The following is a 15,764-nucleotide window of genomic DNA, read 5'->3' as shown; positions in this document are numbered from 1 at the left end:
ATTTTGATTAAACGTGAGCATAATACCTTTTCCTGTCGTACACACTCCTGCGCTACATTAATTTCAGACCGCACTTCAAATTCAGATCGACGTTCATTCTCAAACAAACATTCAAAATCCACAAATACTTCCAGAGTTTCGGGTTTACCTCCATTAGTCGAAAGATACGCGCAGATTCCTTCCTCTGAAGTATCAATACCAGTATCTTCAACTTTCGTAACTTCAGCACATAAAACATCATTACTATCTTCCTTCAAAAATAATTCATCAATATCCGCCGACACACACACAGATTCATCAACAGCTGACGAGACTAATGACATGTCGCCCTTATTAACCTCCTTAACAACTTTCGCCGTCACAGTATCACCTGAATCACCATCACCTTCATCACTATAATTGTTACCGCTGGTTAGTACCTCTTTAGAATTTTTTATACCATCTAACTGCACCAAACTCAGCTCCACCTCAGCCTCCTTTTGGCACGTAGAATGTTTCATTGTATTAATATTCACTCACTCTTTTGTTTCACATTCATAAAACAAATCACCTGGCCCTAAATCGTCGTCATCGCCTTTATCGTTGTCTTTAATTACCTTAGGATTACGCCTTTTACGTACGATCTGATTCGAAATTTTACCTATTTGATTCTCATATCTTACTAATTTCATTTTCATATTCTGGCGCCTTTCTGCTGATTAATTAACACCTATCACATTTCCGTTTATTCGCGTCCTTTTCGTCGCCGGTTTATTTTGCCATCTTCGGACCTGAGATGCGGCGAAACCTAGTTTCCCGATCTCCCATTACGCTGGCTCATTTCGCCAGGTGCCGGTCCCTCAAATCTAAGTTCATGGTGTCGGTCCCCGTCACGAAAGCAACAGTTCCCATTACTCCTTTGAAATTTATCATTGGATGTGTTCCTGTTACCGTTTCCCTTATCAAAACTGTTGTTTGCGTTCTGTTGACAACTTCCCGGATGCCTTTCATAGTAGTTACTCGGACTGTAGTTATGATTTCCACTCTGAAAACTATTAGTCTGCTTACTTTGCGGTTTAAAGTTCAACAAGTCCAAAAATTCGTCTACTGAGCTGCCAGGGCTGTGCACTAGATCCCACTGCAAATTTTCCGGTAACGCAATTTCGGTAAGCTCTCCTAATGGACGTTTCACATGCATTAATCTCGCAAGTTCATGTTTACAAAATTCTTGCATCAACCCGTTCCCATTTTTAAATGTTGGCCCGTTCAGAAACTCATTTTGGAGTCGCGTTTACTTCGCTTCACTCCACAACTTTTTCAGGAAACTGCTTTCAAATATTTCGTAGGTAGTGAACGTATCACTGTGTATATTTGCCCACGATTGCGGCTCACCTTCCAAATGTCTTTTACGAATTTTATCTTCGCCTCGTCGGATATTCCCCTTATAAAACCATCCCTGCATGCTGCTACAAAATTTACTGGGTGATATTTCCCGTCGTCTCCAAAACATTTGACCGTTCCGAGCTCATCCACGGAACACTGATCACTGTAGAGGTTTGACGTGCAGCTAAAGAATTCAACTCGCTTTTTATTTCATAGACTTGCTTTTTAACTTCATAATTTTCAATTTTAATGCCAGATTCTACTTGTTCCTTTATTTTATCTGCTTCTTTCTCCTCTTTACCTTTTCGAATCGATAAGTTGCTTATAGCCTCTGTCGTCTCAGCCATTAGAGCATCTTGCCTACTCATATAATTTCTTACGTTGCCTCCCAGATCTGCCTGCAACTTCTCCACCTTGTCACTGGAAAATTTCTCCGCTTGATCTACCTTAGAGTCAAGTACACCAACTTAATCAGAAATTTTGCCCATTTATTCCCGAGTGGGTTTTAATTTTCCGTCTATCAATTCGTCGATTCCACTAGCCATTTTACCTACTTCGTCTTTCACAACCGAAGCTATTTCGGATTGAAGGAATCAATTTTTAAATTTACGTCAACCATTACCGGTTTTAACAGAATCTATTTTTAAATTTACGTCACGTATATCGGTTCTAATAGAATCAGTTTTGAATCCCAATCCTCTTATCATTTGCATTAATTGCGACATCATGTCTGCCCCAAATTCATCTCCCTTGCCTGACTTCGGACTATTTGCCCTACCAAATTCACCGCCGATCACGCTCTCCCGCTCCGACTTCGGGCGAAGCGGCTCGCTAGTATTTTCGGTCCACACAAACTGGCCCACTGCTTAATATTAGCGACGTCTATTATTGGCGATTGAACTACAGAACCATACATAATCTCACTATCCGAGCAAGTATTTAGCTTTGTCGTGTTGGATTCTTCTGCCATGGTATTGCTGCCGATGTTGCAGTTGAAGCCGACATTGGAGATCTCGTAGCCTCTGCTGTGGTACTGCAACCGCCGGTGCGCGATGTATCGCTGTTGAAGATGCCACTGCCGGCTGGAACCATGTGCTTTCGATGTCGCCTCTTCTTCCGTCTTACTTTTTTATCACTCCTAACCACTGCTAAAACTCGATGCACACAACTGTTGCATAAGTCGTAGCTCACAGCCTGCACCCAAACTACCTAAACTGCCACAGACTTGGGACCTAGGTCACAGAATGTCGTCAACTGTGAGAACTACAGTTGTAATTTCACAACTATTGAAGAAACCTAATATTGAGTCCTGAACCGATCTCATATTTAACTTTTGCGGGAGGTCCTGGCTCTCTAAATTATGATAATACTTTTGGCAACATTTTGTAGAATTCAAATCCAATTCTAAACTTTCCGGAGGTCATACTCCGCAACTAACATTTTCCAAAATCGAATCCTGTTCGAACACTTTGCAAGATTATTATCCCTCAACTAACAGTTTCCAAGTTCCTATTCCGGACGAGCCCCCAATTCTGAACTAACATCCCATAGATGTTCGGGCTTACATGCGGTTTCTCTTCGTCGAAGTGCCTTGGCTCAAACTCATCTAGGGGTTGAACCACACGTGTCGCATTACATGCCCTAAAATAGACACTTTGGTTAAATTGTCTGGCTGATGACGAGTTTGCGAAATACAAAGTCAACCTAACATACAATAAAGTAATAATAATATCGGGAACTAAATTACCGACCCATAAATGATGTAGGCCACACAGTTACGATTTGGTTAGAATAATGTTTATTCAGAAAGCAGACTAATAGCGAATGAGGTCGTATTTAGAGTTACTGTTACACTCGACCGCATTTCTATTTCATACAGTTTGATCTTTCACAGTCTCATCACGAAACACATGTCCAGTACTCCGCCTCCTTAGCTACACGAAAATTTAGAGTTCACACCAGGCGCGCGGCTGCTCACCGCTCAGAGACCAAGTCCAGCGATACCACAAAACGCGAAATTTAAGTCGTTTCACTTCCTAGCTACCTAAAGACCGACCCTCCGCTTTCACGTCTCCTCCAGCACTGTCCTCCGCCCGGCCCCGGCCGCGTTTCCCGCGCGCCGAATATCCTCGCTCAACGGACTACGGCAGTTCCCTTCCCTGAAGCCGTCCATCCGATTGGTTACAGCTTATTCTAAATTACTTTACACTTTAACACATTTAAATAATCAAAGCTTGACCACTGTCACGTTCTAAATAAAGTAACAATAATATCCATTACATAACAAACGTTAAATTCTTTTACATAAAACCGATACAATTTCCTTCTTAGCTTTGAATGCCACGGCCAGTAGCCTTGCACCAAAGTGCTTTCTGATAAATAAATAAAGAACAAAAGTAACTATTATGCACTAAACTTTACAACAAATATTCTGTTACCTGATGATTCAATAAGGTGTCATGCTGTCATCGTTCAATGTGTTTTGTGTGGAGGAAATGATGATGTGATGCTTAACTGTAAATACTGATAACTTGAAATTTACTATACCTTTTAAACAAATAAAGTTACAGAGTTGATATTGACAATGTTTGTCATTTCAATGATGCACTTCTATATGAGATATCGATCGTTAAGATCGACCAAATCGTTCAGATTTTAGCATTCAGGTCTTTCTTACAAAACTTGTTAATTTCACTTTAACAGTAAATCCTAAACAATTACAGATATGAATAATATTGAAGTTTTATTGGGATTACCATGAAAATTTATAAAGGCTGGTAGATTAAAATTACTGTGGCTTCATTCCTTACATTACTACAGAATGAAATAGTTTCCATAAATGTATCCCTTTGTAGCCGATCTTAGGTCCGCCATATTTAACACTGCTGCGTCTCCTCGGCCACCAACGGCTTCTACTGGATTTCCGTATGACGTAGGTTCTCGTCTGTCTCACCCGCACGCTATAGCACTTAGTCCTCAATAGACAGTGGACCTCTGTGAGTTTCCCCATCTCGTGGTGAATCTGCACTCTGTGGCACGCGGTTCTGGACGACAGGTTTGTTTCACAATTCCTGTATGCTTACTCTTTCGTCCATTTACTTAAATGAGAGCGAAATGCTCGTTAACTTACATGCTTCAATCTTCTTATCATGGACTAAGTGGTATTCCTTATCACTTCGGCGCTTATCGAAGCACGTGCTCTGACAATTCTCTCTCGCAATACATCAAGTGTAGTTGGAACGTCTTTATAAGCAAGGTCTTTTACAAATCCCCACATGAAAAAATGCACAGGCGTCAAGTCTGGCGAACGAGCCGGCCCCGACACATCTCCTCCGTGTCAAATCCAACGATTTTTGAATTGTCTCTGCAACTCATTTCTAGCCGTCGGCGAAAAATGTGCCGGGCACCCAACGTGTTTATACCACATCCTGCTCCTTGTTCCTAAAGGCATTTCTTCCAATAACAGACCTAATGTTTCTTGCAGGAATGTGGTGTACTTCCTACCATTAAAACTTCATTCTGTCCTCCACAATCCCACACCATACATTCACCGGCCATGGTTTTTGGTGTGCAACTTGCCGCAGCCAACATGGATTTTCAGTTGCCCAATAATGCATGTTATGCAAATTAACATTTCCATGGTTTGTGAATGTAACCTCGTCAGTAAATAAAATCAAATTAATAAATGCGTCACCCCTCTGATTCTGAAGTTGAGCCCATCGGCACAATTCAGTGCGACGCATACAGTCCGTACCAGTTAATTTTTGGACGAGACTTATATGGTAAGGATGATATTTATGGAGCTGCACAACACGAGCAACACTACTCTGGCTTATGCCAGACTCCCTTGTGATCTGATGCGAACTAACACAAGGATCTCGAAGCACAGTGGCAAGAGTACCAATTTCCGTTTCCTCGTTAGTAACTTTCCTTTTCCGGATGTGTTTTCGATGCATTAAAGATCCAATTATTGTCAGTTTATCACTCACATATTTAAACGTGCGGCGTGTAGAGTGAGTACGTTGAAAATATCTTTCAGCGTATAAGTCTCTAGCTGTCACTGAATTTCGTTGGCATCCTCAGTAAATGAGAAGCATATCGACTTGTTCTTCGAAGGAATTCATCATTCACATTCGCTTGATTCGACGATACTAGTCTTACCGTTCCTATTAGTGTTGTATTGCGAAACCGTCGAATGGTGTTTACATGTCAATGGCACGTTATATTCAGCGAATATTTACTATTTGCACGATATACGAGAGTTGTCAGAGCATGTGTTTCGATAAGTGCTGGAGGGATAAGGAATACCACTCAATCCATGATAAGAAGATTGCACCACTGCATTGACACCAATGTTCATCACTTCGAACACTTTCTGTAAATGGACGTTCATGCCACCTTTTTACCTTCGTTGACCTTCAAAGACCTTACTGTTACACATCATTGGATTCGTCTCGATAGCGACTATCAGAAAATAAGTACCAAACTGTAGCATCCCATTTAGAAAAACAAAGTTGACCTCTTATCTCTGAAGCAACAAAAAACCAACGACATAGTATGGCCCCCGTTGTCCTATGCAACTTTTGTCCCACAAACTTTACAGCTCCTATCACACTTTCGGAGTTATTCTAGATGGCAATAGTCAGTGACTCATCCTGTATTTGACATGTGCATACAGGGGGGAAATCTCATCCAAAACCCATTCAATGATTCCAGTCAAATTTTGTACACAAATTAGTTACAATCTGTAAAGAAATACTGTCTCAGTAAGAACCACGAGTCATCATTTGGGGTGGTGGTGATAACGTCGAAGATGAAGGAGAGCAGAGAAGATGAACAGACAGATTGCGAAAAGAGAAGATGGACACGAATAGGAGGGAGAAGGAGATGGACAGAGAGAGAGGGGCAGAGAGAAATAGACAGCGAGAAGAAAGAGGAGGAGATGGATAGGGAAAGGAAAGAGGAGGAGATGGACAGAGCCAGGAGTGAGGAAAAGATAAGCTGAGAGAGGGGGAAGAGAAAGTGAAGACAGAGAAGTGGAGGAGGAAATGGAAAGAGAAATGGAGGAAGAGTAGACGGACAGCGAGTGGGGGGGGGGGGGAAGGAGGAGGTGGAAAGCTAGAGGAGGGAGGAGAAGATGGACAGCGAGAGGGGGAAGAGGAGAGGGAGAGGGACAGGGAGAGGGAGAGGAAGAGGTGGACAGAGAGAGAGAAGGGAGGATATGGTCAAAGGGAGGGGAGCATGAGGTGGAATTAGAGGGTGGAGGAGGCTGTGGAGAGAGAGAGGGGACGGAGGATATGGACAGAGAGAGAGAGAGAGGGGGGGAAGGAGGAGATGACAAGACGGGAATAGATAAGTAGCTGGGCAACACCGGGTACTCAGGTAGTTGCTAAATAAAGTACTTATTCAGCCAATAAGCCTGATTTGAAGGATGTCTTTCACTGAATTTGTCCAGGCTGCGCTGTCCACCCAGAAGAAATCAAGCGGTATTATACAGTACCTGTAGTTTCATTATTTTTCCATACATAGATAAGAACAATGGCTGTTAATAGTAGTAATCTAAATAAAGGTGAATACAAGCTGTGTTTAAATTATAAATGACAGGCTAAAATGTAATAAATAAATAAAAAATTTGAAAAAAGATCCAATTTGTTCTGAGATGATTTCTCTGGAAGTAAGAAATAAGGCATATTAGAAAAGCATTTGACGTGCCTTCGAATGTTGTTCGTAATCATGTACAACAGATAAGGTGTTGGTTAAGAATTTAAAGTTCGAAGTTCAAATTATAATCTTAGAGTTTTGAATACTACTAGAGGAAATTTATCTTGTAAATTATGTAGATCGTCCAGTCTGATTTTGAGTGGTCTTGAAATATTTCTATCATCTACGCCCAAAACTGTAAAAATGTTCAAAAACTTTTCAGCTTCGAAATTTTTCAGTAGAGAATCTTTCGAATATCAAGGAAGAAAATGCGCATTTTCAGTTGGCACCTCATTTGACGCAGATGATTTCAAGCGTCCTTCCAATGCGCGACAACTGTATCTCTGGCATATTTTATTTCTTAGTTTTAGAAAAATAATTTCACAAAGCATTTATTCGTATGTTTCTTTCAGTTTTCTTTTATTTTCAATTTTGATTTAGAAAGCTGTTCTCAAAATATCCTAAATTTAGTACTTAATTAAAAAAAAAGCTATTTTAAAAATGAAAAGTCAAACCAATGCAAATGTTTACGCCCTAAATAGCCACACCTTGAAGGGATGAACTTCTTAATTCGGCTTTTACATAGGCAGCAGCATTTATTAGTGAAATAATTTAGTTTTCCATCCAGTCACTAATTAATATCAATTACCCTGACTTCTTTCAAGCAGTCTTTTTGTTCTTTTCCAACCTCGATCTCAAGCTGGTCAGTATGATACCCCAATTCCCACTCTTCGTTTGGCTATTAAAATTCAGACAAAAACCCATTGAACAGTTTATAGAGAATAATTGTTTTGTTACCCTCAAACTTATGACCAAATAGAGGTCTCCAACCAATCACAATGAAGAACGGTGTGTTTTAGTGAGTACATTAACTGTGCTCGGATGACGGGTGGAGACATGATGGAGTTAAGGTGTGACTGGCATACAATACGAAGATCCTTTCTTGGTGTGGTCAGACTTTGCCAGTCAGTACTATGGAGATCGGTATGGTTTCCTTTATGCTCCTTTCTAGTCTTAAAATCAGGTCATTATTGCATTCGAACGCCCCAGAAGCCTGGGTACACGCATAGTTCAGACCCAGTGTCAGCGTGCGTCAAATCCTAATGACATGGTCCTTTACAGAGTTAACAAATCAGATGGTGATGTGCACGCCCTTTATCGCCCCCACCACAACTGGCGGTGATCGGAACAAATAAGACACACTATACCGGTATATACAATTTCTTCCTGTCCACTACGTTAGCGAAGAATAAGATGAGCAAAAGAAATACTCGTGCAATGTTACTAACAAAAAAACTTGAAGAGCAGTTAAGCCGAAGTTTGCGCCACAAATTTTGCCACTTTCCGTACGAGCTTTTCCATTTTACTGTGACTATCTTGTCACGCAATCCATGGCAGGGACTTTTTCACGCTTGTGAAGCTCAACTCTTGCCGAAATGGACCTCTCCTTATTTATCCGAGCACATTCTAATTGAGTCAGAACTCGTACACTCGAGACGTAGCTCTCCAGATACTTCCCTAATTCCTTTTCCGGTGTCCCTTGTTTTGTTAGTTGTTGTTCAACACGACCGCTGGTATTCCTGAAACAGAAGACTTTAGTCCTTCTGTTCTCCATTAACTACTGTCGTTTGATAAAGGATTGGATAGAGGGAGCATATAAATCACTTGCTCACGAATTATGTATCACTGTTTTGTGTGTGGGATCCTGGCGTTATTCGATAAACTCGTGAATCGCATCACTGGCTGACAATCCAGTAGGTAGATTCGATCCATATTTGAGTTAATACCGCCCGCAGCTCGAGGTCATGCGGTAGCGTTCTCGCTTCCTACGCCCGGGTTCCCGGGTTCGATTCCCGGCGGGGTCAGGGATTTTCTCTGCCTCGGCTGGGTGTTGTGTGGTGTCCTTAGGTTACTTAGGTTTAAGTAGTTCTAAGTTCTAGGGGACTGATGACCTCCGATGTTAAGTCCCATAGTGCTCAGAGCCATTTGAACCATTTCAGTTAATACCACATTCTGTGAGCAAGCGCCAGCCGTAGTAGAATTTCGGAAATATTTTTGAAACACAGATTCCAAGATATTTCCTTTTTCAGGAAAAATTGCACTGTTCTTTCGAAACTTGACTATAAACTAAGTGATTTTCTATGTTTGGAAACATCTCGCCAGGGGAGATCGATTAACAGTTTGTTGAGTTTTACAGAGCTAATGTTCTTCTAGAGAAACAGGATTAGGTTTGGTCCATATACACCGTTGAAATTTTGGAATCGCGTTCAAACGCAAAGAGAGAAAGCCTTGTGAAAATGCCAACACAAATTATCAGTAATACTAGTCGCTCTCAAAATAAGCATATCGTACAAGTTCCTAAAATTACAAACAAAAATGCAGCCAGTCAGTTTCGTATCGCGTTTATCAGCTTACATAGCTCTTTTAATCTCCATTAACGCATCCCTGGCACAGTACGAGATTCAAATCGAAACTTCGTAATTGAGTGGGAAATGCGGAACGCTATATCCAACATTTTTCAGGGGTAACGAGCTTACATTATTCTTCAGTTGGAAAAGCCTGTACGCAACCGTTTCTCGAAACGCAGCGTTGGATTTTTACCACAGTGTAATTAACTTAGTTCCTCTGTATGACACAAAGAAGAGTTTTCCGATATTCAAACGCAGTGAGCTATAAACTAGCTGCACAATAATTGCAGTTTTCAATGGACGATTCAATATTTATCTGTCCGCACATTCCATCAGCTTCTCTACCTCGCGGATATCAAAGAACGCGACACAGCAACTAGCATATCCTCAACAGGACGAGCCAGCTGACGTCCCTAAAACCGTGCCTTCAATATTCATAGCATCCAATTCGACATCATTTAATTTTTATAATCGTTTCAAACTCTTAAGCGTGTAACAGTCTTGGAAACAAATTGTGAACTACAGCTTTCGCATAAGCCTTTAACTTGGGACAGTAGAATACAAAATTATGGCACCAGCGAAATGAAAACAAACTTGACTAATTTAGTTCACGTGACTGTCATGAGCCGTTTAACCATGTTTAATTTTCAAAAACCTGAACATCTACCGTTCACGTTCAAACAACTAATTTCTTGCTATAGTATTTTTTATTAGACAAAATGATTACTTGCTTCACGTATTATTGTTATTAATCATGAGCTACCCCTTGAACGTTCATTTGAAAATGATTCACTATGGAGCAAGGCCAAATTCGCCGAAAAGTGTACAAAACTGGTGGTTTGTCTCATTAGATTTTGTCGGTCTCTTATCTCGATCGGTCGGTGACTCGTGAGTTTTGCTTTTATGTTGGTATCCGGACTTTGGTGAAATTCTAATACCAATTTATTTCGCTCTTTCACTGAAACAGTAACTTCTGTCATTTAGCTTACATATTGGTGTTATGTACTGACGCACTTAAACAAATATTTTCCTTCCATTTTTCTATGGTTTACTGTCTGAATCTGAGTATATAAACTGGATGAAGAAGTCGCATACATTCGTTGTGATCCGAGCTGCCGTTGGATACTTCAAAAGCATCCGTGGTCGACCACAACCTCTATTCCAGCATCCTGACGAACATGTTATATACAGGGTGAAGAAAAATTCGCGCAATCTGATTTCGCAATGCGGGCAACGGCCTTGCCGCAGTGGATACACCGGTTCCCGTGAGATCACCGAAGTTAAGCGCTGTCGGGCGTGATCGGCACTTGGATGGGTGATCATCCAGGCCGCCATGCGCTGTTGCCATTTTTCGGGGTGCACTCAGCCTCGTGATGCCAATTGAGAAGCTACTAGACCGAATAGTAGCGGCTTCGGTCAAGAATGCCATTATAACGACCGGGAGAACGGTGTGCTGACCCCACGCCCCTTCTATCCGCATCCTCCACTGAGGATGACACGGCGGTCGGTTGGTCCCGGTAGGCCACACGTGGCCTGAAGACGGAGTGCTTCTTTTTTTTTTTTTTTTTTTGATTTCGCAGTGCGATTCCTCACGTACTAGCGACAGAAAAATCTATCTCACAAATTTTCGTCCTGCGCATGTTTCCAGCAGTAAACGGACTTTAAAGAGTGGCTGACTGCAACCCTGTAATCACATGTATGGTAACTACTTGGTTTAGCAGTCAACAGTAGCTACGCGCATTTGGTGCAGTGTATAGTTGTTTGGGTTAGCTTGCAGGAGGTCGACGGTGCGATTCTGGGTAGAGGTGTGTTTGGTTTTATTTGCTAAATGTACTTTGCGTGGTATCTGGCGTCTTAATAGTCATACAGCGATTACAGTGTGTTTTCTGCAAAACAATTGCACTTGCGTACTAGGAATGCAGAAATGGAAGTACAATTGATGAGCTTTTAAAGAAGCTTTTTGCACGTCGTGGATGCGAATTGCTTCGCACCACTACATCCACTAGCTTCGAAACCTGTTTTCTATGTACCCTCCCACAATGGTTCCATCATTATCATTGCCAAGTACAGGTCCATCACACTTCATTAGGGCCTTACATCATCAGTAGGGCTAGCACCGTGCTTTGGAAATAATTTCCTAACACTGTTACCATTTGTATGTGTTATCACCATGGAACCACTAATTATTCCTTTCAACATTGAGTCTGATCAGCACACGTTTAGTATCTTCATGCATTACTATTATTATTAATAATAATATTATTATAATCGATGGAAAAATGAAAACATCAAGACCATTACCGTTAGGGAAACAGTTTAAATGTCAAATATGTGCGGCTTATGAAACGGTGTATTTTACGGTATTATATGACAGAATCAAATTGACAGATAAAACCAACTACGTCTCGATCCAGAATCGAGCTCTCTACCTCCTACATGCTAACCCAAAACGCTATCCACTGCACCTTTTGCACGCAACTGCTGCTGTCTGCTAACAGAAATAGTTACCGTACATATGAGTACAGTGTTGCCAGACTGCAATAGTTAAAGTCAATTTATTGCCAGAAGCAGGCACAGGTAGAAATTTTCTGACAGACATTTCTGTGTTCTTAGTATGTGAGGAATCGCGTTGCGGATTCCGATTGCGCGAATTTTTCTTCACCCTTATACCTAGTACTAACATACCGTAATAGTCATACATCCACTTCCAGTGTTCGACCCAATAAGCCCACTTCATACAATCTCTTCTTCTGTAGCGACCAGTCGTTTTACACCTATAATATTATGAAGATATTAACACTAAGTTGGGAAGCCATCATATTACTCCACAAACCGCAGAACTTATCAGCACCATTTTCGCGTACAGCAGACTTGAGTAAAGCCGTAACCACTTACATGTTTCCTCATCCCAAATAAGTTGCTCTAACCTTCTCATCCACATTGCACGAGCTTTAGAACTTCTAAAAACTCTCGCAGGATTCTACAGATTCTTATTCCTTTCTCATACCCGTAGCGCACTGAAATGCCGCAAGAAATTGCAGAGACAAGTCCATGACTTATATAACACAAAACGACGGCTAGAGCGGAGATGAGTATGTACGAAACTCAACTGAACGTCACCTATAAACTCAGGTAAGTATCGGAAGACATCCCACCTGCTCATAAGCTACAGTTATGCTTCACATAATCACATCATTTTCAACTTGATGATTGTCTTTCTGCATCCATTCTAACACATGTGTACCGTGACACGTCAGGTTAGTAGATGTAATGATGTGGGACAAACACTTATGTATCACACGGCAATGAGATGGTTCTCTACGTAAATGCAGTGGCCCTTGCCTCTGGTCAGAGTGATAAAACCGCGACAAACATGCTAAAATGTCATCTCTTGTCAATCCCATGCGCGATCCTCAATGGTTAGTCAGTTGTATATCCGAAGATAACACGAGCATGCACGTTGCTCAACTATTCCATATGCTGAGTATACAGGAGCGGTAGCTCTGTGTTACCTGTTTGTGATGTTAAGTAACCTGCGAATGAAATAAAAGTTGTGAGCAGCATTAAAGTAATTAAGATTGGTAGAGTCGCATGAAGGAAAAATACGAACAGTATACAACAAGAAATTTGCAGGACGTACTCTATCTCTTCCTTCAGTGCGAAGATAAACGTAAGTCCAAAAGAAGTGGTGGAATATAGTAAGTTACTGCAGTTTCTTTCTTCCTCGGTTAACGCAGCCACCCACATTTTACGAAATTTTGATAACAGAAACTGCGTAAACTAGTAATGCGAAATATTATGATGATCTTATAATGGGGTACATTTGCAGATAACTTCTAATCTGAAACACTTATGTATATCGTGATCACATATAAAACTACCAGAAGCTATGACTCGTAGCCCAACAAAGATGCTAATGGGAAGACAAATCAAATCTTTCTATTCAAGTGTGAAGAGTGATGTAAATAGATGGAAAAAGCTGATTCAGAGAACTGTGGCACAGTTACTTCTTAAACTAGAAAATTGTTTTCTACATATTAACTTCGTGTATACCAATAGTGATAGGAAAATCACGATGCAGAAACGCCGCAGTAGCAGGCGCATTACGATTGGACATCATATTTACGTCGAGGTAATTAGTGACGCACTACAACCTCTGATTGGACAAGGATCGTGAAGAATACTGGAGGTGACAATTTCAGAGGACCCATGTCGATATTCGCCTTAATGGCTTACGGGAAACCATAGAAAACGAAAATCTGGATGGCCGGAAAAGGATTTGAACCCCTCTCCTCCTGAATACGAGTCCATTGCTCTGTCTCACTCGCACTGAAAAGTATGAACCGGATGCTACAACACTTGTACATGGTGGTCAAAATGAAGCTGGCCCAGGAAATGTTTAAAACAAGGCTGATGCTTGAATAATTCTTTTTAATTAACATTAAGGTCGATGCTGACAATGACCACCATTGATATCGATGTAGCTCTGTGCTCGATTTATCAGACGGTGAGACACTCGTAGCAACTTTGCGTAAGGGATAGCAGCAGTAGCGTTTTCAGTGTTCTGCTGTAGCTTTTCCAGTGCGTGAGCGTTATGTGAGTACACCTGACTTAAATTTTTCCTAAAGATAAATATCACAGGGTGATCCAGGTGACCAGCAGATTGCTCTGCTTCTACTCGTTATCCTCTCCTGGTCGAACACCTCATGCACTCGTGGCGGGGTTGTCTAGGTTGTGCGCGCTGTTGCACAGTCTTGCTGAAAATATCCATACACTCGTTCATCTTCTGTGAATTGAGGCACATACGGATTAACAGTTTAAGGACATACCGGTTAGCATTAACAGTTTGGTTAAAGAATTGTGTTACGATGCGGACACCAGACATTATGCTCCAGACACCAGTAATGAGATTATACAAAGGCTCTTCAAAGAATTGATGGAGATTTTCTGATACATAATGGCGCATGTTCTGTAAGTTCACATACACTTCCAGGCTGTGTGTGAAATCTTATGGGACTTAACTGCTAAGGTCATCAGTCCCTAAGCTTACACACTACTTAACCTAAATTATCCTAAGGACAAACACACACACCCATGAAACTTCCTGGCAGATTGAAACTGTGTGCCCGACCGAGACTCGAACTCGGGACCTTTGCCTTTCGCGGGCAAGCCAGGAAGTTTCATATCAGCGCACACTCCGCTGCAGAGTGAAAATCTCATTCTGGAAACATCCCCCAGGCTGTGGCTAAGCCATGTCTCCGCAGTATCCTTTCTTTCAGGAGTGCTAGTTCTGCAAGGTTCGCAGGAGAGCTTCTGTAAAGTTTGGAAGGTAGGAGACGAGATACTGGCAGAAGTAAAGCTGTGAGTACCGGGCGTGTGTCGTGCTTCGGTAGCTCAGTTGGTAGAGCACTTGCCCGCGAAAGGCAAAGGTCCCGAGTTCGAATCTCGGTCGGGCACACAGTTTTGATCTGCCAGGAAGTTTCATATCAGCGCACACTCCGCTGCAGAGTGAAAATCTCATTCTGGACACACACCCATGCCCGAGGGAGGACTCGAACCTCCGCCGGGACCAGCAGCACAGTCCATGGCTGCAGCGCCTGAGACCGCTCGGCTAATCACACGCGGCCTTCCAGGCTGAACAAGGCCTCGTCTGACGAAATCAAAGACTGAGGATCCAACAATTCTGATTCCATTCCTCACAGGAATCACCGGCAGACCTCCACACCGGAAAGAGTAGGTGGATGGTTTTACTCGTGCAGAGCAGTAAATTTGTAAGGATACAGATGCAAGTCGCTTTTTGTAATATTTCGACACGACGATTTCACTTTGCACAGATAAACGGCGTTCAGATTTCGTCGGACTTTATTCCAGGTTTCTTTCACTCGAGCAATGTTTTCGGATGTTCGAACTCTTTTCGGTTGATTACGGTTTTATTCGCCACAGAGCCCATTTCAACCCATTTTTCCACTAAGTTCTCTTCACTCTTTAGTGAAGGTTTTGGCAAATTACTTCCAGTCTGCACAGGTTTTCCACGAATTGTGCTTCACCCAACACTCGACAATGAACTTGCGCTGTTTAATCCGAGCACCACTTTGATTGCTAAACACGCCTCCTCCTCTCTCCCTCAAACGTAATGACACGCCCTAGTCCGCGGGACAGACCTTGCGAGATGTTGCAGTGGTTAGCATAATGGACGCGCATTCAGGAGGATGTCGGTTCACATCCCCGTCCCGCATCCAGATTTAGGTTTTCCGTGATTTCCCTCAACCACTCCAGGACAGAGTTCTAATACTA

General features: G+C 41.9%; 1 non-coding gene and 1 pseudogene across 1 annotated transcript; both read left to right on the top strand.

The window, feature by feature from the left end:
• The first annotated feature begins 10,699 nt into the window (after positions 1 to 10,699).
• Positions 10,700 to 10,817, top strand: LOC126472079 (5S ribosomal RNA; annotated as a pseudogene).
• A 4,035-nt stretch (positions 10,818 to 14,852) lies between these two features.
• On the top strand, positions 14,853 to 14,927 carry Trnas-cga (transfer RNA serine (anticodon CGA)). Its single transcript has one exon. It is a non-coding gene; the product is annotated as a tRNA-Ser (tRNA).
• The last annotated feature ends 837 nt before the right edge of the window (positions 14,928 to 15,764 follow it).

The sequence above is a fragment of the Schistocerca serialis genome, chromosome 3, assembly GCF_023864345.2.
Source record: "Schistocerca serialis cubense isolate TAMUIC-IGC-003099 chromosome 3, iqSchSeri2.2, whole genome shotgun sequence".
NCBI classification, from domain to species: domain Eukaryota; kingdom Metazoa; phylum Arthropoda; class Insecta; order Orthoptera; family Acrididae; genus Schistocerca; species Schistocerca serialis.
Note: the sequence above shows the minus strand (reverse complement) of the source record. Positions and strands in the feature narration are given on the sequence as shown.